Consider the following 24,739-nt stretch of genomic DNA (forward strand, 5'->3'; position numbering starts at 1 on the left):
AATGATAGCTTTACACAACAATTTAATATTAGTTGTTTTAGACAAAATACATGCACACGATTTGTTTATGTGTTAATTTAATTTAGTTTATGCGTTTTTCTTTAAATTAAATAAAATAGATTTAAACAAAGAATGTATTTATTAATTCTTAAAACAGACTCTTACGTCTAGCGAACTGTGGAATCAACTACCGGCGGGGGTCTTCCCTGAGAGATATAACCTCCAACAATTCAAAATTCGAACGTACTCCTCCCTTAAACGCCGGCAACCCACTAAAAATGGGTGTCTATGGGCTGCGATGACTGCCTTTTTGCTCGTTTGCCCTCTTTTTATATATTAAAAAAGTAGATTTAATAAAATCTTAACAATCGTATTGGTGACATGAAACTGCTGAAGGAGGGGTTTTGTCTATTTGTAATTTCACTTTGCCTCTAAAATTAATTGCTTTACTTTTTTCCAGTAGAATACTGGAAACTGAAGCAATTGTAAATTCGCGGGATTTTTTTATTTAATTTCAATAAATAATTTATGTTAGATAATGATTGATGACCGATGACCCCAGAATTGGTGCTTTCACTTAACAAATAAGTATCGAAATACAGGGAAATACACATGTTGCCAGTGTTAAATATACACCGCTACAATTTTTTTAATATTCAATTTTTAATCATACTATTACTATTTAGGTTAAGAATATTGTAAATATATTTCTGTTCAAATTTTTTTTAAATATAAATTTGTATATGTTTATTTTTAAAAATACCTCTACATAAACTTCAAATTATACGCAACAAAACATTGTAAATACATAGATACAACGAGAGTTTATTATCTTTGAAAATATCTAATAATATTTAGCGTCACAAAAAATTTTATCAAGAACTAACTAATTTTATCAATACTAAATTGTATATTCAATACAACCTAAATCATGAAATAAATAATGTATACACAACTGAAGGTGATATTGATAAGACAGTTTTATTTCAAAATTAAAAAAAAACTGTCAACCCTTTTTCTGACATCTCAATTTCTCTCGAATCACAATATTTTACTAGGACCCTCGCAAACCTAATTTAGAATGATTGAGTAACCCAACGGGTTCTAGAATTTCTTTATTAATCAACTAGTCTAGCCATTTTGGTCCTTCATTTCATAATAAAGCTCTAAAAATTATTTCCTACTATTAATCTGGGCAGTCTTGCCTTGGATTATTATTAAAACTATGGAATCGATTGTTATGTACTCCCAAATACTACTGGTAAGTATTCCTTGTCATAGATTTATTATAATGTATTGAAATATAATTCAGACAAAAAACGGGTATTTAATAATAACATTATAGATACCATCAGTTATCAATAATATAGATTTATCAAATATTTAGTAAGAATTTTATTTAATAATGTCAGTAGTGCGAAGTCTTATACTTTTCTTGTTACCATGATTATAGTTGTTTACATAAAAAATGGTAACAAATGAAAAAGAAATCGTGCACTGTTCTAGACGTAAACACTATTTTATCTTTAAGTGATAAGGACTGTCTAGTCATAAAAAATATGTCTCTCAAATTTCACCTTCCCACTACCAGTCTCCATATTTTAATAGCAATATTAATACTGTAATAATATTTATAAGCCAAAAAAGCGTTTGTCAAGATTTCGAGTTTTTTTATTATTTCCCCGTTTTCCTCAACGACAATCGGTCTGTAAAACTATTGTGTATGACCCGGAGAGCGTGTTGTTATTGACAGTTATACGTCATCCGCCATAGATTATTATTCGTATACGTTCTCATCGGAACAGAATATGATGAACTCATACATATCGGAACTATTTATAACATTTCATTCGAATGTCTGTATATGTAAATCTTTCTTGTTACTTATTGTGATATCAGTTTATTATTTAAACAAATTGGTTGTCTGTAATGTCGGTTTACAGACGATAGTTAACGTATAAACGTCATAGAAAACCATTGATGTAATGATGGCATAGTTTCATGAATAAAATTGAAGCATTTTTACTGTCATAAATCATGTCAGAAACTCTTTTAAGATTATGTCTCAATAGTTTGTAAAAAAAAATTATAAGAATAAAATGTGTTTATTCATTATAATAATGCATTGTAATGTGTAAGATTTGGGAACCCTTTTCATAAAAAAATACATGTTGGCTTTCCCAGCTCTTCAAAAACAAAGTTTAGTTTTTTTTGCATTCTTATTATTATTTTTTGGGTTTAAATCATGCCAAACCCAAAATATCTTTTTTAACTAAATTTATTGTGTAGCCAAGATTTAAACTGCCACCAATAAAAAAATATTTTTCATCGGGTGTTTTTATTATAGAGGTTATCAGTTAGTTCAACTTAAATAAAACTTTTCCAGTCATTGTGAAAACTCCATTTTCGATAGAAAACATATTTTCGGTGAGACAAACAAAAATAGCATTGTTTATCGATGTGGAAACTTCCACCCTTCGCCATTTTTGCCAACGTTACAAAATGAATTGGCGTTTTTAATTAATTTTATTCCATCGTGGGATAAATATTGTTAATTTATACAAAGTATTTTTAAACAAAGGTTTATTTTTGCATGCGGCCACAATTCAAACGAGAAGTAATCAATTTTATTGATTTACTATCTTCTGACAGCGACTTTGTGGTAAATTACATTTACATATGAATTATTATCAATTTTAATTACTTAAATATATTCGGTCGTTTATTTGCTTTCGTAAACTATCTACATTAAAAAAAAACGTATAGGTACTGGTCAACCTTAAAGTCACATAGGAACTCGATTATTTTAGACTATCTTGTTAATTTAATAACGTGTATACCAAACAACAGACGAAAGACAAAATAGAATAGACCATAGACCAATGATGATGAAGGATTGACGATTTATATGAAAATAACATTCCAAAAAGTTTACATAGATATACAAATATATGAATACGGCAAGTGGATAAGTGTGTGCGGTCTCATTAAGTGGGCAACCTTATGACGTTGCTCATTCGAAACATAATACGATATGTCCCTGCTTGCGGGCTGCGGCTAATGAATAGCGGACTAGGTGACCATTCGTTTTATGTTTTGGGACATTTACACAAATAAAATATATAATAAAATAAATAGGTGTGTAAATACGCTCTTTAATACAGGTGACAGCTGAAAATTTAGAGTAGAGTAGTAATGTACATCGTGCAATGGAATTATTCGAAAATGAGCTAAATAAAATAAAAATATTAGTTTCTAATAATATGTACAATGTTTATTACACAAAAGTGTAGGTAGGTCGCATCGCGTCATTGTGTACGTAGTACAAAAATGAATTATATACTCTAGTCTATCTTATTAAATGCTTCATGGTCACACTATTCTTATTAGCAGACTCTTAACTAGGGTCGTCCTTGCACACTGATATACTAATGAAGGAGCCTCTGTTTTCTTAACAATTAGTTTTTGCCCGGCCAAATGGATTCATTGCCTGATTGTATTAGTCTTAACTTGATTTGAAAAGATCTTTGAAATTTGTTTTCTTTATTAACTTTTTTTAAGATTCTTTAGACACGAAATATCTCTTTACACCTTGGAGCTTGGGTTCATTCGCATTTTTTTTTAAATTATCAAACAATTTTTTCAAACGCCTAAAATATTGTTAATACTAAATCAAACTTAGGAACATAGAATTTTAACCGCAAAGGAGGCGATTATCGCAAATGGATACGGGTGAGAAATACTTAGTATAAGCAAAGGAAACAGTGGCGCCACAACATTTTCAGGTCTGCGGCTTAGATTTATCAGATTTCACGATGATTTGTCAATAGAATAGGTAATTAGGTGATAAGTCTCCTGTGCCTGACACAAGCCACCGACTTTTTGGGTCTAAGGCAAGCCTTGCGTCGTCAATAAATGTTAAACCTATGGTGTTAGTGTATAGCCTCGGATCAAACCTACGACCTTAAGCATGAGAGAGAAGCCACCAGGCCACTGCTTCGTATGTAAATAATTCATTCTAACCTCATTTATTGCTCAGTTATTGAGATTTAAAAAAAACAACGATTCGCCTTACTAAGTTACATAGCTGAGTCTTGACTCAGCTATGTAACTTAGTAAGTTGAGAGATAGATTATATATCTCTTCTTATGTTTCAGTGCAGTTCATGTGAAAAGAAATACAGAAAAGCAGTAAAACATGTAAAGTAAAATTATCTAGAATATTTTAGTAGATTTGTTGCAACACCCAGTGCTGGTCGATTTTTTGGGTCTAAACTCTCGTACGTGTGTTAAATGTCCACATAGAATGAAAATTCATTGGTTTCATATGACCTCAGTGATTAGAGTCCCACGATCAAGCAACACTGCTTATTTAGCCCCGAATGCCTAAGAATTAAGATGATAAAATTATATAGATGCTATATAATCTGTACATTTCAGTCATTTTAAATTAGTCGGGTTATATTTTCTTTTAGATGCGATTTAAAAATTACCCACCTACACAGCTAATCTAATTGTGGTATATGCCAACATGGAGGTTTCGTCGTATCCGTCCTAATCCAACTTTGAGCTAAAGCAGATCGTTGTTACCAGTTAATCTTGACTAATTGTTCAACTATTACAAGGATTATATTGTAATTGAATAATAATTGTTAATATTGGTGATTAATTTCTAATTATAATCTTGAATATAATTTGGGTTAGAAATAATCAAATTATGTTATTTGAGAAAAAGCCTATTTAACTATTTAATTCCTATAATATTAATTGTTGTAGTGTCAATCTCCAGTTTCGAGTTCCAGGAGTATGAATCTATTCGATCTGAAAATGATCTTTAATATTAATTAGTCAATTTTGTGTTTGTTTCACAAATTGAAATCCCTTAAAGTATAGGTTTTATCAAAGATATGTAGTACAAAACAATACTATACAGAATATTTTTCTTTTATTTTAGGACTTAATAATACTGCATTAAATTATTATTTTTTTAATGCTTAATAGATAAAATGCCAAGAAAAGGTAAACTACTCGTATTTTCAAATTCAACTTTACAATAAAATAAAAATTTGTATGGAATGATTGTTTATTATATTTATCGTACCTCAACCGTATCCTGGCAAATCTGCTAAATCGGGATGGATTCAGAGACCCAACCATGACGTCCATTTTAAAATAAGTCAGTGGAAACATCTGGGGCAGGTGCCGATTAGAGAGCAATTGAAATTTGTGATTCGTGGTGTTATTACGTTGTCTCTGACATATATTTATAAATATTGGATTGAGAATCTATTTTAGCCTATCGACCCATAAATTAACTCATTTGTTCTATAAAATGAAAATACATTATAAAAAGTAAATTTATCGAAGAAATTAAAATAAAATAAACTTTTCTAGTCCATCACGGCTAGTTTAATTATGGATGCTGCGCTTCTAAACAATGACTTAGTGAATTGGCATGACCATTGTCCAAGGGTTTTCAACCAAAACCAGCATCTGCAAGTTTCCTTCTACTGTATGCTTGTATTTTTGGAGTTTCGTAAAACATATCTGAAATACTCAAGTTTCCTTTTCTTAACCTCATAAGAACTTTTGTTCTTCTGCATTTCTCCAGAACGGTTGTATTTCGTATTCGATATCCATAATCTCTGCCGGCGTCCAAGTTTTTACGACGTAGAGCAGCACAGAGAAGACGACACACAATGTTGTAAATATAGGCACTTGTTCCAAAGTACTCTTTCAAAAGGAGTTCCACATTATTTTTTAATTTAAGCAGATTTCAATGCTATGGTCACCTTTTTTATCAATTAATGTGTCTAGACTTTCCAAACATTTTATAGAAAATTGATAATAATTGAAGATGTCTACGTATTAAGAACTGCATCATCAGAACTGGTAAATTGACCGAAAAATATTCGACGAAGGCGTAAAACAAAAAGGTTCGTAAAATGTTGCGGATCAATCAGATATCACTCGGCAAGAATTCGAGTGTAAATCTTAAAGTTTCATCCTTTCCTTATTTCCCGTTTGATATCTTTGTAATTGTATAAGAAATCGAAAATCGTTTGCATAGGCCAGATACGGGCTTTGTTCCAAAATTTATTTTATATATTTTAGCCAAAATCATTTTAGCTACTTTGTTAAATTTGCATTGCTTGAAAAGATTTCCTCAAAGTTTCGCCAAGACACGGACGAACAAAATATTTAAGTTTCAATTTATATATAGAGTTTTATAGGCACAATGAGCAAATAGTATGACCTATATTTATAACCAATAAAAATAAAAATCATCAACTGTAGACTGAGACTGTAGGAGAACTGATGTGAAAGGTAAAAGATAGCTTATGAGAATCGTTGGCACTTTAATACAGCGCCATCTGTTAGAATTGTATCAAATAATAAATAAATAATTTGCAATAAAATGAAATTGCGACTATAATTAAAGATCTAAGCCATCCTATCTCTTAAGTTGGACCATACTGCTCACGTTGTGCCAATTTAATTTAAAATGAGTTAAGTAGTTTAAGAGTCCATCGCGGTCAGGCATCGTGACAGGAGATTTATATATGTGTGTATAAATGTGTTCGACGTCCTGGTGAACTGTTTGCATTTCCGCCACACCAACTTCTTTTCTATTTCAGATTATGCATACAATAAATAACTAAATAAATAAAGAATAATAGGCAAGTAGATGATCAGCCTGTGTCTGACACCTACCGTCTACGCCGCCACCATTTCCTAATGATGTTATACTTCACCATTGGTGTACAGCCCGTGATCGAACCTTCGACCACAGGATATGACTCGCACGCTGAGAGGCCAACACTGCTTTTAACAACTTGAATAATTCGTGGCACAGCATCACAAACTTCCGCGTGCAGTATCAAAATTCCTAGCACCGTAAACAACCTATCTTATCCTTGTTCACACATCGTTATCACATAATTACAATTTAATAGCTATTAATAATACAGTGCGAATTGCGTTACACGTTCTCTGATTGCTTTTCATTAACGTAATTCGTGTATAGCTTTATTTCTAATTCCATTACATGCTATGTAAGTTCGTATGATAATGAGGCTTTTAACTAGTTCACATAAAGTATCTTTTATTTAGATACTTTCATGATACTGCCTATGTAAGTAGTCAATCGAGACAGTTAAAGTGGAGTCCAACGAAAAAACAATTTATTCCACGTTAATTTGTAATAAAATATTTATAACAATATTGACGTAAATATTAAATAAGGTTATAAAATCACAAAGGCACACTGCCGATGCACAATCCAATGCAATGAACCATGTAAGGGCTATCAGGGTGCCTTACATCTTACGCTTACGTATCGTGGCGTAAAAACAGTCCACACCTGCACAACCACTCACGGGAAACGCATTGCAATAATAAAGGAGCTCCATTAACATCCTGAATATATAATACACACATATATTCACCCGTATCACCTCGACGTCTGTCGTTCCACAGCTTTTTCTTACGGCAGTGGAACCAGTAGCCCACTGAAGTATTTCCGAATCAATGTGACTAAGGGTCCTTCAAGAAAAGAGCGTACTAATTTTTAAAAGGCCGGCAACTAGCGAGCCCTCTGGCATTGAGAGTGTCTATGGGTGACGGTATCACTTAACATCAGATGAGCCTGTTAGCCTCCTGATCTAAAATAAAAATTGAAAAAGTTCAGCTATTTCGAATAGGTGGTAAAATGTAGCGTTTGCTAAATAAAAATACTCCCAGTTTTCATCTGTTGAATCAACTTTCAACGTTAAATGAAGAATACTCGCAAAAATATTTAGCAACAAAATTAATTTGTAAACTGGACGCCATTCTTTTGTGAATACTTGGTGAATGTCCACTTAGTCTTTATAAAAACTTTGACTTCAACAGAGAATAAACACTTTGTGTACTGTAATTACGTAGCTTTTTCTTTTTTCTTCTTAATTTAAGTCAAAGTAGAATTCTTTTCTTACTCTCGTTAATGTAAAAGGAATGTTTTTATAGAATTGGGGTCAAACGGGCCGGTTAAGTGATGTTAAGTGATACCGCTGCCCATGGACACTTAATGCCAGAGGGCTCGTGAGTGCGTTGCCGTCCTTTTGAGAATTGGTACGCTCTTTTCTTGAAGGACCCTGAGTTATCATAATTTATAAAGTGAAGCATATAATCTATAGGTTCTGAATTCATTTCCTAGACCAGCAATGCCTGCGAACGCAAATGGATGACTAGAGATTAATTTAAAAATGTTGTATTTAGCTTTTTAGTTCTGTTAGTTATTAATATTCTGTTTTTTATTTTTATTTTCTCTAGATTAAGGTTATGCACTTCTTGCACTCATCATATTTATTTATTGTTTTCTTTTCTTACTAGGGTCGCCAGGAAGAGATCGCTTGTTAGCGATAAGGCCGCCCGTTGCATCCCTTGTAATTTTTATGTATTGTTTTATTTTTGTTTCTTTGCAACGATGTGTAAATAAATAAATAAAAGATTATTTAAGGTATAATTGCCCAAAATCTTAATTTATACATTACACGAAAGCCCTGAAATTTTGATTCATAACTCCAACTGTTACTTAATTTATACACGAATTAAAAATTTCAATTCATCGGATTCTCGAGTGACGTTTAATGATCGTATAAATGCCTCGTCATTTCACGCATTGACGCGTTGTGGCGCCATCTTACAGTCACGATAAAAACCACATTTTTACACTACCACAAACCGGTTTAACACCTTGTTGGTACAAACATAATTGGTAATAAATAACATAGTATTACAGACCAAAATATAACACGTTTTGTCCTGTATACCTAAATTACATTTAAAAAATCAAAATCAAAAATCATTTATTCACGTAGGTAAAATAATGTACACTTGGAAATATCAAAAAGGTTAGTCTACATCACAGGAGACCGAAGAGCTGGCAGCTACCTCGGACAAAGAATTAGATTAGCTATTCAAAGGGGGAACGCTGCCAGTATCTTCGGTGTCCTGCTATGTCGACTAACCAGAAATATACATTAAATGCTTTTAATTTTACATTTATTACCAGTTCTCAAATTAAGGGCGTAGAACGGAAGAGAAGTACTAGCCTCCCAATCGAGTTATATAGTTATATAGAATTGACTTAAAAACATTTACAAATTACTTTATTTGGCTAACGTGTTACGGCGAGTTGTTCAATGTATGTGACATAAACCGATTTAAATTTTCTGCAAAACAACTTTCCAACAGTGTAACGAATTAAAGACGTAATTACAAAAACACTTTTTCACTCGTCTGTACCCCTCGTCCTGTAGTCTGACGGATGCTTAACGAGATTTAAGGCTCTAAAAGATAATGACGTAAGAGACAAATCTGCTTGTCGTTATATAACGCTATTTAACGCTTGTAACGAGCGGTGGGAGTTGCAACTATTAAAATAATGGATTTATTTCATTTTAATTGCATCCCACTGTACTTCCTGATTTTCGTAATCATCTCCGAGCATAATTTGATAATGCTGCAATATCTTTTGCAGAATCTTTTACAAAAATGTATTTTTTGTTAAAGATTCAGTCGGTATTTATCGTAGCATGGGCTTGAATAAAAAATCGGTCTTAGTTATATTAAGTTTTAAATATATATATATATATGTAATATGACCACAAAGGTAAAAACAATAACACATTGTATTTTATTCGGAAGAATAAAATAAATTATTTATGACTATATCTTATTAATGAGACTTTTGAAAATAAACGTTTACAGCATTTGTTTCTTTGCATTTGTTCGATGTCTGATAAGCAAATTTTACTTTGTCTTGCTCACAAGACACAAATTGCTTTCGGCTACAAAGATAATAATTTGTGTTCCGATTCCGGTTCAAACCTATGTGATTAATTAAATACTTACTCCAATTAAAATATTTGAATTTTTAAATTAATAAAGATTTTGTGTATGTATTTTTAATAAAGAATTTCTTGACCGCGATTAATATTGATATGTATCTTGTCCGGGGCTTCGAAGTTCAGTACCATTAAAATAATCGGAAAACGGTTTTTTTCCTATTCCAATGGTCCCTTTTCCGGAAACCTGCCCGTGACGCGCATGCCTCGGGGATCCTACCGACCGAGTTTCCGCCGGAGGTCTAAAAAACAAGTTCTTTAAACCAATTAAATTAATGTGGCTCCATACTGCATGTTTCAAGACTAGATCTTCATTAATCTAAGTGTGCAGAATTCGACACCATTAAACTACTTTCCTCAGCATAGCGACGGCTGAGCATTACACACAAAATTGTTTATTTATAAACAGCAAAAAGCAAGAAACCTTAGACTTACAACCAAAACTTCGGTTAGAAAAATGAAGCAATCTCTATAATATATCTTGCCATATTGCGATTAAAGTGACTTCTTTTGAAGATTAAGTCTCATTAAACTTTATATTTGAATTGGGTGTTTAAATTTAAAATTATTTTTAATTTCGTTAAATTAATTTTGAATTCATTGTTGCAACCAAATTCACTTTAATAGTATAATGCCAAATATAATTAATGAATTGTGAAATTATATTTTAAAAACCTAAAATAATATAGGTTAATTAAAAACAACTAATTTCACTGAATTGTTATTTGCTATGGTCCAATAAATACCTAATCAGACTTTTTTCCTCTTGTAAATTTAGAAGTAAGGAAAATTTGTTAATAAGTTTTAAACGGATCCGCGATGATTATTATACAAAACAGGGAAAATGAGTTCGTTTAAGTTAAAAACTCCGGATGTTAGGCTAATAACAAAGTTCACATTAATGGAATTTTTTCGTAAATTTTTGAGGATTTTTAAACTTAAAACGCCTTCATTATCAATAAGCAATAAGTTCAGAAATACTTAAAGACTGTCTTTTGTTTATTTAGCCTGGAAATTATTTGTTTATTTCAAAAATAAATGTTAAAGGAGCATTGAAACTTTTCTACCCGTTCTTTATGAGTTCACTTTGATGGATTCTGACATAGTTAATTTCGGTAATGGTTGTTGGAGGCATGTTCAAATCGTGGAAAATATAGACTTATAAGTAACATAAAATTACGGTCTGTAGTAGTTGGTCCCGACTGCTCACGGTGTGCCAATTTAATTTAAAATCGGTTAAGTAGTTTTGGAGTCCATCGCGGACAAACATCGTGACAGGAGATTTTTATATATCAAGATATTATATGAAATATATTTAAATGCCTGAAAAATACAAGTTATTTACATATTTTGCTTACAAATCTTATTGTGAATATAAAATGTCAATAATAATAAAAACAGTAAATATAATGTAATATTAAATAAGTAAATAAATACAAGACGCAAAGAAATACCTGGCAACACGAGAATCCACTTACCTTCTATCTGTAATTGCTTTAATTTGAGTGTGTACAAGCCCAAATGTTCGTATGATGTAACATTATTAAATCATAACTTCAATTACTTTATTAGTTTAAAAATAGATTCCCCCTATGCTGTATTTATCTGGCTATATTGCAATGCTTATGAAGTAAAATTATTTTTTATTATGTATCAAATCCTTCATGGTAATAAAGACAGAAAGATTTGAAGACGTATTTTTTTTAATGATGCCTTCTACGCTACATGTATATTATTGTAACTGATATGAAATATACAGTTTGTTTAATGAATTCAAGCACAACTTAAAAACATTACTCCATTACTCATCAACAAAAAGAAGTCAAATGTCACTTGAGTTAAAAAATTTATTTATTTTATCTTAAAAGTTTGTAATGGTTGAATTAATGTATTTAATAAAAAATTAACTAAATAATTATTTTTTAATACATACAAACAAAACTTATCAAGTATAATTAAGTACTTAAACTTCTTTAAATACTTCTCTTGCATTTAATACTTAAGAATATGTCACATTTTGGAGCAAGATTTTTCTTCCAGTATAAAGTTTCCAGATCTCCAAATCTGAACTCTCTTGATTCAAAGAATTATACAAAAGCTTCATCCCTAAGAAGCATATTCCAAAGTTTTATTATCGGATTCTATTAAGGTATTATTGTACAAGAATTCATTGAATAACACGTCTAACGTCAAATGGGTGATCTGGTATTAGCGTTGGCTTCAGTTTCTTTTAGAAAAAATATCCTGAAGATCACGATATATGGAGCAATCTTCGGTTGTAAATAAGGATTGTTTTGTATCACTTCTCGCCCTTATAACGGTTTTTAGTACATTCGTATGTAAATTTTGCAATTTCGTTAAGCACCGGCGACATTTTATACCTAACTACAGAATTAAAAGAGATTGTGGGGTGAATAGAAACAATTGTATTATTCTTTCGTTTTGTTTTTGAGTATAATATACGTATAATACTTTTATATTTCCAATAGAATTTGATATGTTGTTAAAGGCATTTTTAAAATTTTAATTAAAATATTAGAATAATTATTAAAATATTAAATTAATTCTTGACAAGAAAATTGTTTTAAAAAACCTGGTTTCTCGTTAGAAAACGTTATGTTAGTACACGTAAAATTAATTTTCTATGTACGTAATTACCACTTACTCGTAGAAGATCAACATCGTGAGTGATAAACATTTATTGTACAATATATAGAAAATAATCAAACATAAATACATTTTACTATTCAAGTAAATTGTCTATTGTTTTTACACGTCTACGAGTCTGAGAAAATGCGCGTGAATTTCTTTGTAATTTTTATTATTGTAATGTTAAATATTTAGTTAGTTCTGTGGTGTTAGAAAACTCTTGAAAATTGTTAACAGCAACTGCTAATCAGTGGGTAAAACAGTTAGTAAACCTTACAGAGGGGCTATCAATTTAAAATTTGTTTTATTTTTATATGTATTAATTTTAAATATTAATATTATTACTTTGTAGGTTTAAAATAATTTAAATACTGAAATTTGTGGGTTGCCATTTTTTTATTAAAGCCGGCCTACTTATATATAGTAATACAAAGTCAATGTGCCTGTAGTAAATAATTCTTTATTCAAAAGTCAAAAACCATTTATTCTTATAGGTAACATAATGTACACTTATGAACGTTAAAAAAACGAAATATACATTAAATGCTTCTAATTTTACATTTACTGCCAGTTCTCAACACGAGAGCGTAGAACGGAAGAGAAGAACTGCCAATAAACTCTCCGCCAGTATTCGTTAAAAGTATTATTGGTCTTCAACTACCTTCATTGATTATTTTCTGTTTCATCAAGTAATGAACCCAAATTGTCACGAAAGTAGAGGTTTACAAAATAATATTTCAAAAATAACACTTGACATTTCACACCTATTTTCGTGGGAAAAAACTTCTTATCTACTTTCTACCCGATCCATCATGAGCGCGATCATTCAATGTCTTAGATAACTTAAAGCCTACTTGTTTAAGATAAAAGACTGTTAAAATGATTAAAAAAGTAACGCGACACCTAGCCTAAGATGAGAATCTGACCTTTTTCTCAGAGATAAAAGAAATAAAATAGTAGAAATTCCGTATTCAATTATTATTATATTAAAATTAGCAATTTTATTTAATTGCTAATTTTAATATATATAATAATCACCTATACGTTTAGATAGAAATATCTTACAAAGAACACATTAAACGAATAGATTTTACACAATATTATTAAGGTGAGAATCATATTTTTTCTTAATCTTTCTTTAATCTAGTCGAAAACACATGCATAGTATAAAGGTTTAGAAATCTCCAATTTTCACACTATTAAAACTGTACGCAATTTTTAGTTTTTGAACTAATATTAATTACTATATTTTTACTTGTTTTAAATATTTTAAAATGATACGTTATGATCAAAACAATAAAAGTGATAGAAGTTTTTCTTGGGTAAATTTGAATTATCTTATTACATACTGTTTATTGCCAGTTCTTCTCTTCCGTTCTACGCCCTTGATTTGAGAACTGGCAGTAAATGTAAAATTAGAATCATAAGTGTACATTATGTTACCTATATGAATAAATTATTTTTGACTTTTGACTTTTTGACATACAATAAAACCCATTCTCATGCTGCGCAGTGCTACGTTAGTTCTACGTACTTAAAACGTAGCAAAGATAACGGCCGAATGTTGTTAGGATAAACTAGCCCAGCCTAGTCATAAATGAACAGCTATTGAAAATCATAAGATTAATAAAGGGTCCCACATTTGAAATAAATATTTTTTTTATCTCCAAATTAAAGCAATTACAATTTCATTCAGGGAGGTTTCTTAAAGTATCGTAGAGGTTGCTACGAATCTACGAAATAAATGTTTTGAGTTAACAGAAACAAATAAAATCAAACTACTAACTTAAAATATGAGCAAGATCTGTAAAAGATCCCGAAATTTTTCAAAATAACTTGTTGTGACATGTAATTAACTTCGCAAGTAAGAGCTCACTAAGATTGTAATATTGATAAGCATTATATTTAATAGGTGAGCTAGAAAGTTCGTAGCCTGACATAGAAAAAATATAATTTGTTTAATAGAATTTGATTTGATATAGTCGCGGTTAAAGTAATACAACGATCATACAATTTTCCGATAACATTTTTTAATACTATTTCTTTTTAATCTCAAATTAGGCGATTGCCTCTTCAACGACGCAAAATTTGAGCCAGTATTCTCTAGAGGTCTGAAATCAGGAAAAAATTGCTGTGAGCCAAATCTGGATATAACGGTAGATGCGGAAGCGATTTGAAACCCAATTCATTGAGTTTGTCATCATTTTCATTGATTTATTCAATGCATTCTCAACATTCAAATAACTTTATTCATGTAGGTAACCAAGTACATTTATGAACGTCAACAGAAAAGATGTTACATTGATCCTAAATTTACATTTGGCACCAGTTCGCAAGTCAAGGGCGTAGAGTGGATTAGGAGAACTGGCAAGAAACTTTCCAACACTTAACTGTTTATGAAAGAATGGAAAACCTATAAATTCAAACGCTTTACAGTATATCAAATTTACTTCGTAAAGCCAAAATTAAACAAGTAGCAGAAACTTCGAGATTTAAATTAATTTACCAGCGTCAACAGAACAGCAATTAGAAAATTTTCACACCACATCCGGCTTACAATAAAACACCTAACGGATCATCCTATAACTCTCGCAGCTAAACAGCCGATAGAAAAATGTTACCATGTTACGTAGATTGCTGGGAAAATTCTGTGAAAATCTCACGATTTCCCCACGCATGCGTGTGGATAACCAGTTGGTTGATAACTGCAGGGGCGGACGCTCGTCTGTTTAGTAAAGTGAAGTGAAAAGTGAAGTGATAAGTGAAGTGGTAGTGACGTGATGTGTGATCGTGGTGAATAAGCGGGTAAGTTTCAAGTGATTATTATCAATAATTTTCTTGTTTTAAGCTTTCAGTAAAGTTTGTTTCGTAATTTGAATGTTAGACGTACAGTGTATATTTGAATGAAATTATCAAAATTATTCAGTAACTTTGGTTTTAAATATATTTAAAGCCAAAAATACTATACGATCTTGTATAAATCAAAATATTAAATACAAAATAATATTTTCTTGATTTATGATCTCAGCTAAATAACGTGGCCAAAAACTATAATAGTAAAAATAAGAATCTAATACTCCTTAATAAAAATAATAGTAAGTAGTAGTAGTAGTAATTGTATGAGAATTTTTTCGAAACAATAATCCGGATTAATTACTTTGCGTGGTATTAATCCTCGCTGTAATTCAACGTTTTATTTTATTTAAAGGATTTGTAATTAAACGGTATTATTAAAAATATATTACTGTTATTTCATAAGACGTAAACGAAATAACGACGATTTAATAATTAAATAAAAACAAACATGAGAAATATGATGTCACAAAATTCATCTATCGCTAGTCCACTAGGGAGCCCATGTGGTAACTAGATAACTATCGTTACATGATACATGTTGAAAACAGTGTTTTGAGAAAAAGTAGTTTTAGTTAACTAATCAAACACAAGTCTTATAAGATATTAAGTATGCGTCAATGCGTCAGTGTGTGAATGGACGTATATGTGCTGTGTCTGTATCTGTATCATATATTTTGTCATGTGTGGTTCTAAGTTTTTCATACCAATTACCAAGATACGTAGACCTCTGAAGATTCGAAATCCAATTAGGCTAGTGTAATTATTCTGTGATTCACGAGTTTAGATCATGAACTGAGAATCCAAAGATTGGGTAATTTTGTTATGAAGGAAGGGAAAATACAAAGAAACGTTGGCCAAACAAGGTTAGGAATACAAAACGTGTGTTCTTAGATGTTTCCGGATTTGCTAGTCCATGGATTTGGTGATATCCTAAACAGATAGCTAAGATGTACAACTTTTTTTCTGAATAGGTTTTTCTTTGTAGGTGGAGCTTGCCTCGATATAGGTGATATCCTATATCCTATAGGATATCACCTATATCTTAATAAAAATAACTCTCTTCACAGTATCTTATCATTTAAATCGAATCAAACACACCACTTCACGCCATACTCGAGTGAGTTTGCTTATCTTGCCGAAGCCGGGTACAAATTATTTGAAGAAGTCTGTTAAGTACGAGGATATGCAATTATTTATTAAATTATCTTCTGAAATTTGTAATGTTAACTTGTCTAACCAATTAAATTTCATCAGAATGAACTTAGTACCTGTTTCTTATTTAGCTGCTGTCTGATTTAGGCTACCGTGATAAAAAAATAACTTTGTTGTGTCTATGTTTTTTAACAAAGTTAATTTTTTCTAACTTACAGAAGAATACAATTTATTTTGAAATTATGTGCTTGTATGTGAAAGTACCATTTTTATTAAAGACGAATGTTCAACTTTTAAATATTCCAATTAATTTTGAATCTTATTGAAAAATCGCCCGGTACCCAATCTATTCTAAGAGTAATTATTAAAAATATATTAAGTAATGAATGGTTTTATTTATTTATTTATCTTACTGCTAAAAAAACATATTATAAAACAAAACACGTAGACAATATACAAATAAAAAACATAGATAAACAATATATTTGAAACCAGAAAACGTAAGTAAGGCTATTAATAAACAAAATTAAAAACAGAATAAAATAAAACTAAATTTTACATGAAACAAACGACAATTAATATATCAAAGAAAATAAAAATTGGTACCGCTTAAGAAAGTTAAAGAACGCTTCTTCAAATATTTCCTCACATTCTCTTTGGTGAGGTCGAAAATATCAATATACCTTTTGCTTTACTTGAAAGCGGACTGCCGGTATATACTTAATGTAATTAAGTTTAAGTATTATTTCAGAGTCTCTTATTTGGCTAGAAAACAGTAGACTACTCGTATCTAAGTTCACACCCTGATGTGTATCCTAATTCCCATCGCATCGGCCTATAGGATGTGCTATTACAGTTAATGATAACGAAGTTTGTAGACAGAGACGAACGGGGCGTATCAATTCGGAACTGTAATCCGCCTTTATCTCTCTTACATATATCTTGATTTGAACACTTTTTACTTGGGATAAAAAGCTTGATAAACTCACTTTTATAGTCATACAAAATTCACATTTTCTGATTACAATACCAAATTATAACTTTTAACTGTTTTGTGTTTAATGGATGAAAAAAAAAATATCTCATAAATAAACCAGAAAAAATATCTGTCTAATATTAAATGGGAATTTGCATATAATTTATTCTAATCGGAACGGAGCTTGTGGGTTAACACAAAAATGTTATCCAAAGGAAGTTCCTTTCCTTAGAAATGTGAACAAGAGGTATGCACCCGTGCAAGTTGACTATACTATCTCTACGATACTATGAAAGTTAAATGGAAGTGAAGAATATATTAGATTAGAATAATTTTATATTTATTTTCTTTTTTTGACGATCATAAGTGTACATTATGTTACCTATATGAATAAATTATTTTTGACTTTGACATTGAATGAAAACTGATTAAGTAGTTTCGCTGCAACAAAATCTGCAATTTCTGTTTCCTTCTTTAATTTTTCTATACTGGAAATTATATTAGTTCCGTCTTCGTTCAAACCAAAGTTCTATGTCTATTCCACAGCCCGGGTTTGAACGCATAACCACATTCGATAGTTTAAACTAACATGATTCTAGAATATTCGAATTACACAAATATTTTCCTAGGATGTGGGGTACCACTTGGTAAATTCAAACCATTGCACTAACATACGTACAGCAAACGTAAAGGCAATAATTTGATTAATTTATATTTAATAACCCTTTATCCAAATATATTTGTATAAATTGAAGCCGATATTAAAACCTAGATAATCATAATTATGCGAAATCATTTCGGTTTAAATTGCGTTGATTAAAACTTAATTAGCAATATAGCTTGTCCTGATATGTCATTAAACGGAATCAATTATATATTATTTTAACTAGTCCTTGAATGTTCATTGATCTCGATTTTCATGTAGTAGATTGATAAGGATGATACTTATATCTATCGTTACAAAATTGATGAGATAGTCCATTGGTTAAGCATAGTGTCGCTAGCATGAGGTCTTGCATTCGAATCTTGCTTGCACCTATGTCTGAGCACTAATCAGACTAGCATGTTAAAGCAGTCACTATGAAGACGGCACACCGAACTACTTGAATTCCACTACAAAAACAAGCATTTATATTGATGATATTATAATATATACAATATCTATACAATTTCAATAAATATATTACCGTATGTTCATATGCCTTTTAAAATGGATACTCCATTTGAGAGTTACATCTACATCAAACTGTGCGAAAGTAAAATACATTTTCATTTAACGATAACTACGATGTTTATTAACAGAAACGGTGTCAGAATACTCAGCTAACAGCCTAACATTCTTTTAAAGCTTCGCAAACAATGCATGCGGTAAGCCATTTCAAAAAGTTAAGCTAAAACAAGCGGTTAAGCTGTAGCTTAGTCGTGGAAACGTTATCCTCATTTATATTTCTGTATTAAGTCGGATTTATTAAGTGTGACTTTATTTCAAATGAGATAAGATTTTTTAGAACACTTTAATGAATTAGTTTGGCTAAAATATTTCACATAATGAAAATAATAATAAAACTGGGTAGATGCAGTTCGGAGGAGTATTTTGGATTAATGACTACTGCACACACACACACACATCAAATTTATTTTTGCGACTCCGTTTGCAATTTTTTTCTTTTAGCGCTTACTTATTTTCTTCTATTGCATCTTATGACAATGACCTGATTGTACGTGTTCCGGTCCGGTGGTGGAAAGGCTTACTATCTGTCATTCAGGTCGGTTACAGAGACCAGTCTCTCACATACACTTCCAAATGTTGTCGTCTTAGTTTAATCATAATAACCTTGTATGTATATCTGAAAGAAGAAATGAATATTATTAATTATTATTATTTTCATCCAGGCAGAATACGAAATTCCACAAGTATCATAGACATCTGTCGTACTACAACTGGGCGCTTTATAAGGCAGATTTTTATTACTAATCCATGATTTTTTTCGTAAATGTTTCCCATACAAAACGTCTGTAAATATATAATCCCAAGGCTACTTAACAACAGGTCTAGTAGGTATGAATGAATTGAAATCGAGCGATCATTAAATCTCATTGATTTTGTTGCAATGTTTACGATCTAAACCTTATTAGATTATCTATTATTTAACTTAAAAAAATAGGTTAAATAATGTAATTATTTTAAGTAATTAAGTTTGTTTATGGAAGAGCTGGGAACCCTAACACAGGTATTTTTTACTTAAAAGGGTTTCCAAATCTTACACTTTGAAAGAAAATGTACTTATAATGAATATAGGCTATTTATTATTATTATTATTAACTACAAATAAATTTTATGATATTTTAAATATGTGTACGTTTCTTTTATATTTCACTCAAACGCGGACCCGACAGGCGTTGCATTGTACTCATCATCGTGTCATCAAAATTGGTTTAGAACTTTGATTACAAATTAAAGTTCTTATACAGTATAAAAAAAACTATCAATATTTACAATCACACATAATGATGTTTGTATATTTTATGAAAATGTTACGTTAATTTAATTACTTAATTAAATATTAAAAGTTAACAAAATTCTCCACGTAATTTGTTTTTATTTTAATGTAATAACATATAAATAAAATCATAAAGTTTTTCTCGTGAGAATTGTAAATTAAATATGAATTACATTAACAGATATAAACCACTTACATTTTTTGTTGCAAAGTGAAAAGTAAATATTTTCTGTATTGCATGTTCAGCTCTTTTAAAAATAATAAATTCCGTATAGTAAAAATATGGACACTCTATTTGGATCATGGTATTTGATTAAATTTAGATTACCTTTAGATTTAAGCTATTATTAAATAATATTTAATAATGATATATTCCTGCTTACAGATACGCTGAAACAAGTTGAAAAGACTGAATATAAGACATTCAATTTCTTAAAGTGATAACGTAAATAGAAAATACTGATGAAAAAAGGCATACTTTTATAAATTGAACTATTATAATTATTTTGCAGTAATAGCATTACTGCATTATAATGCAAAGGTGTGTTAATTGAAAAAAATTGTTTTGTTAAATTAACATACATTTGAAACTGAATTATACAGATTAATTTCCAGTAACAATCTGTTAATATCTGAAGATAAATGCATCACAAGCCAATCTATTAGGCCGATCGTGCGTCTCCTTCCGCGTTCTCGCTTGCCCGACGGGTTCAGGCGGATGTGACAATGAGTCACGGTTTATCGTGTGTGCAGCCGGCGTTTATCGATTTATAAGACGTTTACACGACAAAATAACCAAAAATAATTAATGCAGGTCTTTAGAGAAAAAAACTTGATGACTTGGATTCCCGGAAGCGAAAATTATAATTTTATTTGTAATTTATCTGCCTCTTCTCTAGGAGACAATTCAGAGTAAGTTTGAAGATCACCATAATGTGACTTCCTCATTAATTTCCATACATGCCTGCTTATAAGGGTTGCCTTTGGTTCTCTTAAAGACCCCTTAGTGATTACTATGTTTTAACGGATACAGAAATCTGATGCCCACGCCAAAAAAGGTTGTTGCACCACTAATTTATTGACTGATTTATTTTGCAAAATGAAAAAAAAAACTTTTGGTGTCGAAACTCCAACCCCAGTCTCAAACTTACTACGCTCAAATTTATTAAATCTTAGGCAAGTGTAATCCCTATTATCACGTGTATGATCGCGTGCTTAATGCATAGCTTCGATAAATCTTAATATATATATTTATTGTGTGCGTGTGTATGTGACTGAACTCCTCCTAAACGACTGGACCGATTTAGACGAAATTTTTTGTGTGTGTTCAAGGGGATCTGGGAATGGTTTAGATTCACAATGTTGTCCGCTGGACAATGTTTTTTTAATTAATTTTCAATTTATTAGTTGTTGATTTTGGAATGTTTTACATTGTATCCGACAGACGGCGCTTACATCGCAGTGTCAAATTTTAAATAATATTCGAATTTTAATTTTAGTCTGTCCCGAAATTTAAAAAAAGTTTTGTTATCATTGTGTTATATCGTGTGTGACCATGTGCTGGATCGTTAGATATTGTCATAACATTTGAATAATAATTTTCATCAAAATGGCTTATTAAAAATTGAAATTTTGAAATTAAAGACGTGTAGACAGGACAACGTCTGTCGGATCCGCTAGTATAGATATATTATATTATACAAGAATTATCATCATCAATGGTTATACAGCCTTAACCTTCTCAAGCACACTTCGCCAGTGCTTCCCGCGACCCATTGCGAACCTCTATTGTTCAGAGGTCCTTGACAACTCCATCTTCACAACGCAGCCTCGGTCTACCAGGTTGTAATTTCAGTTACCTTGGAGTTCTGTCGTTTGCCATAGTCATGTGGCTACTTGAGCCTGTTGCACTTTATGAATGTGACGATTTTGGCGTCGTCTGGGATGTTATATAGTTTTTCATTGTAGCGAAAACGCCTAACAGCGAAGTAGAAACAGGACCAAAGATTATTCTACATTAAAATATCTTTAATATTGATGCTAAGCTACCTGACTGGTTTTAATTACTTATCGAATTAATTCGCCTTCAATAATTACTTTTGAATAATCTCACAGTATATACGCTTAGATCGTGTTAATTAATGTTTCCACGTGAAGCCGTTGGAAATTGTTTTTATTAACTTGTGTCCAAATATTTTGTATGCTGTTTGAGATATTTTAAAATTCACTTTGGTCAAAGCTAGCCGTGCATATATTTCTTTTCCTGTATACATACACATAAATATGCAGCGTGATGTGTTTTTACATATGTAGATTTGCATCCGTAACCGAATGAGAAAGATAGTTTTTTATCAGCAGTACCTAAGGTTTGTTTTTATTGTCTAGCTTAAACGGTAGGATTCCTGATTAGGTCTTTTACGTCTTCAGTAATTATTGTTTCCCCGAGAACTAAACCCTGAATTGGCAGCGGCAATCACGTTGTTACTTTTATTTCATTTATGTGATCTTTCACAAATTACAAATAGTTATAATTGTCCTGATGCCAGAAACTCGATATATTCTGTTCAAGATGACACCAAAAATGTTTACTATTTATTATAATAATGACATTTAATTACACCCATTAAGGCAGATGATTTGCGACTAAAGAAAGAAAATTAAAAATTTACAATAAGTTTTTTAATAAATATGACGATTATTGAAAATATTATAATTATTGGGATTGATATGCTCCTGTTCATACAATTTGTATGATTCAAACTTGGCGATTAAAAAGAGTGACGGAGAGTTTCTTGCCAGGTCTTCTTGCCCGCTCTACGTCCTTGACTTGCGAAGTGGTAGTAATTTTTTTTTGTTGATGTTCAGAAGTGTATCTAGTTACCAATATGAATAAAGCTATTTTGAGTTTGAGTTCGAATAACGATATTAAACAGGCAGCCGATGCAAAAACCTGCCGTCAACGACAATCCTTAAAGTATGAATAATATAAAAGTCTGAATAAAACTTTATAACGTGCTTCAACTGATATCACTTTAAGTCTTTGCGAGTTCCAGGTCCGGGAATTTCCACAATTTATACCTTCATTTGTCCGAATTAACGACCGTTAATTAAATAGAACGATTAAATTTATTAACAGTAAATCCATCCAGTAAATATTTAGTTTTAAAGTTATATTGAAAAGTCTTTATCAGAAGTATAAAATTATATTAAAGCAAATTTCAATTATTTAAGAACCAAACACAATTCGTACCTGACAACTGAATTTACAGGATTATCTTGATATGAAAATATGCATACAATGAAATTACGGACTCAAAAGACGAAATAGATTATCACAGTAACATATTATCCTTATTTACATAAAAAATGTAATAAATTCAAGGTTTGTGTGTGTTAAAATATGAACTACTCAAGAAAGATTAATACAATATTATATATTTATTAATACTTCGTTGTAAAAGCAAAATACATGATTAAATGAAAAGGAGGGCTGGCGGCTCTATTGCTTTCGAGCGATCTCTTCCAGGCAGCCACTGTGAAAAAAGAAAAATAAATTAAATTAGATACGCACGCAAGAAGTGTGAAAATACATAATATATAAAGTATGTGGACTGGTAATGTTTGTACAGTAGAGATAAAGAATGTATTATGGACAATAAATTGATTTAAAAATTAATTTAAAATATAAATTGCACATTCATTTTTAGTTAGCTGTGTTACAAGTAAATGACAGGCCAATTCAAAGTTAAATATTTCAATGAAAAAATTGACTCCGTTCCGACCTAGTGAGTTTTAATCACACTGCCTAGCGGTGCGTTAAAAAAATTGTAACACTTTCACGCAAAACTCAAAATAAACCCCAAAAATGCTGACAGTAAAAAACAGGTTAACTAAAAACTTTATACGCAGTACGCCAACAATTTTACGAACGGGTGGCGTCAGGTTTTAAGCCAAAACTTTACGGTAGGAAATAAAATCCCGAATACATTTCATAGTTTTTTGTAAAATACAGTTCGCGTTATCTTCAATTGCAGGCATAGAAAGCCAGAAAACTTGTAAACATAACAATATTCCGAACACAACAATAGTTCTGACCACACTTTTGTGTTTGAAATTAACAAATAAAATCTTGTATATAATACATCGCATATAATGCAGTAGGACATCAGTAGTTTAGGAACCGCAGGATTGAAGTGTGGAGGACCTGATGCAGCTGAAAGCGAGCAAGAAGATTCCTGGAAGATTCTCAGTTCGGAGGCCAAGACACTTTTTAGGTCGCACAGCCAGCGGAGTAAGTAAGTAAGTATTTCAATGTGTGCATAATTACAAACGACTGAAGATTTTAAACGTTTGCTAAAATTAATACCGTGTAATATAAGTTATATATCTAAACTTTTAGGCAATGTTTTGCGATTTGCATTATATAAACAATTTGAAGATTAATCGCATTTTGCAATTTTATTTTTATATATTTTGGATAAAAGTAAAATGAACTAATCATACAAAATTAAAATTAACGTATAGTTAAGTTAGTACGTAGTAGTTAGTACGAACCAATTCAATTTGGAGTCCTTCAAGAAAAGAGCTTAGCAATTATTAAAAGGCCGGCAACGCACGTGGCGAATACTCTGGCATTGAGGGTGTCCATGGGCAGCGGTATCACTCAACATCAGATGAGCCTACTGCCCGTTTGCCCCCTGTTATATCAAAAAATAG

The 24,739-nt window shown here is 31.0% G+C and overlaps 1 protein-coding gene across 1 annotated transcript in view; it reads left to right on the forward strand.

Moving 5' to 3' along the window:
- The first annotated feature begins 15,230 nt into the window (after positions 1-15,230).
- Positions 15,231-24,739, forward strand: part of LOC111001284 — a 101,055-nt gene continuing 91,546 nt past the window's right edge. The window contains exon 1 of the mRNA XM_045632201.1: positions 15,231-15,343. The gene's annotated coding sequence lies outside the window, so the exon portion shown is untranslated. The remainder of the gene's footprint in view (positions 15,344-24,739) is intronic.

The sequence above is a fragment of the Pieris rapae genome, chromosome 18, assembly GCF_905147795.1.
Source record: "Pieris rapae chromosome 18, ilPieRapa1.1, whole genome shotgun sequence".
In the NCBI taxonomy this organism is placed as follows: Eukaryota; Metazoa; Arthropoda; class Insecta; order Lepidoptera; family Pieridae; genus Pieris; species Pieris rapae.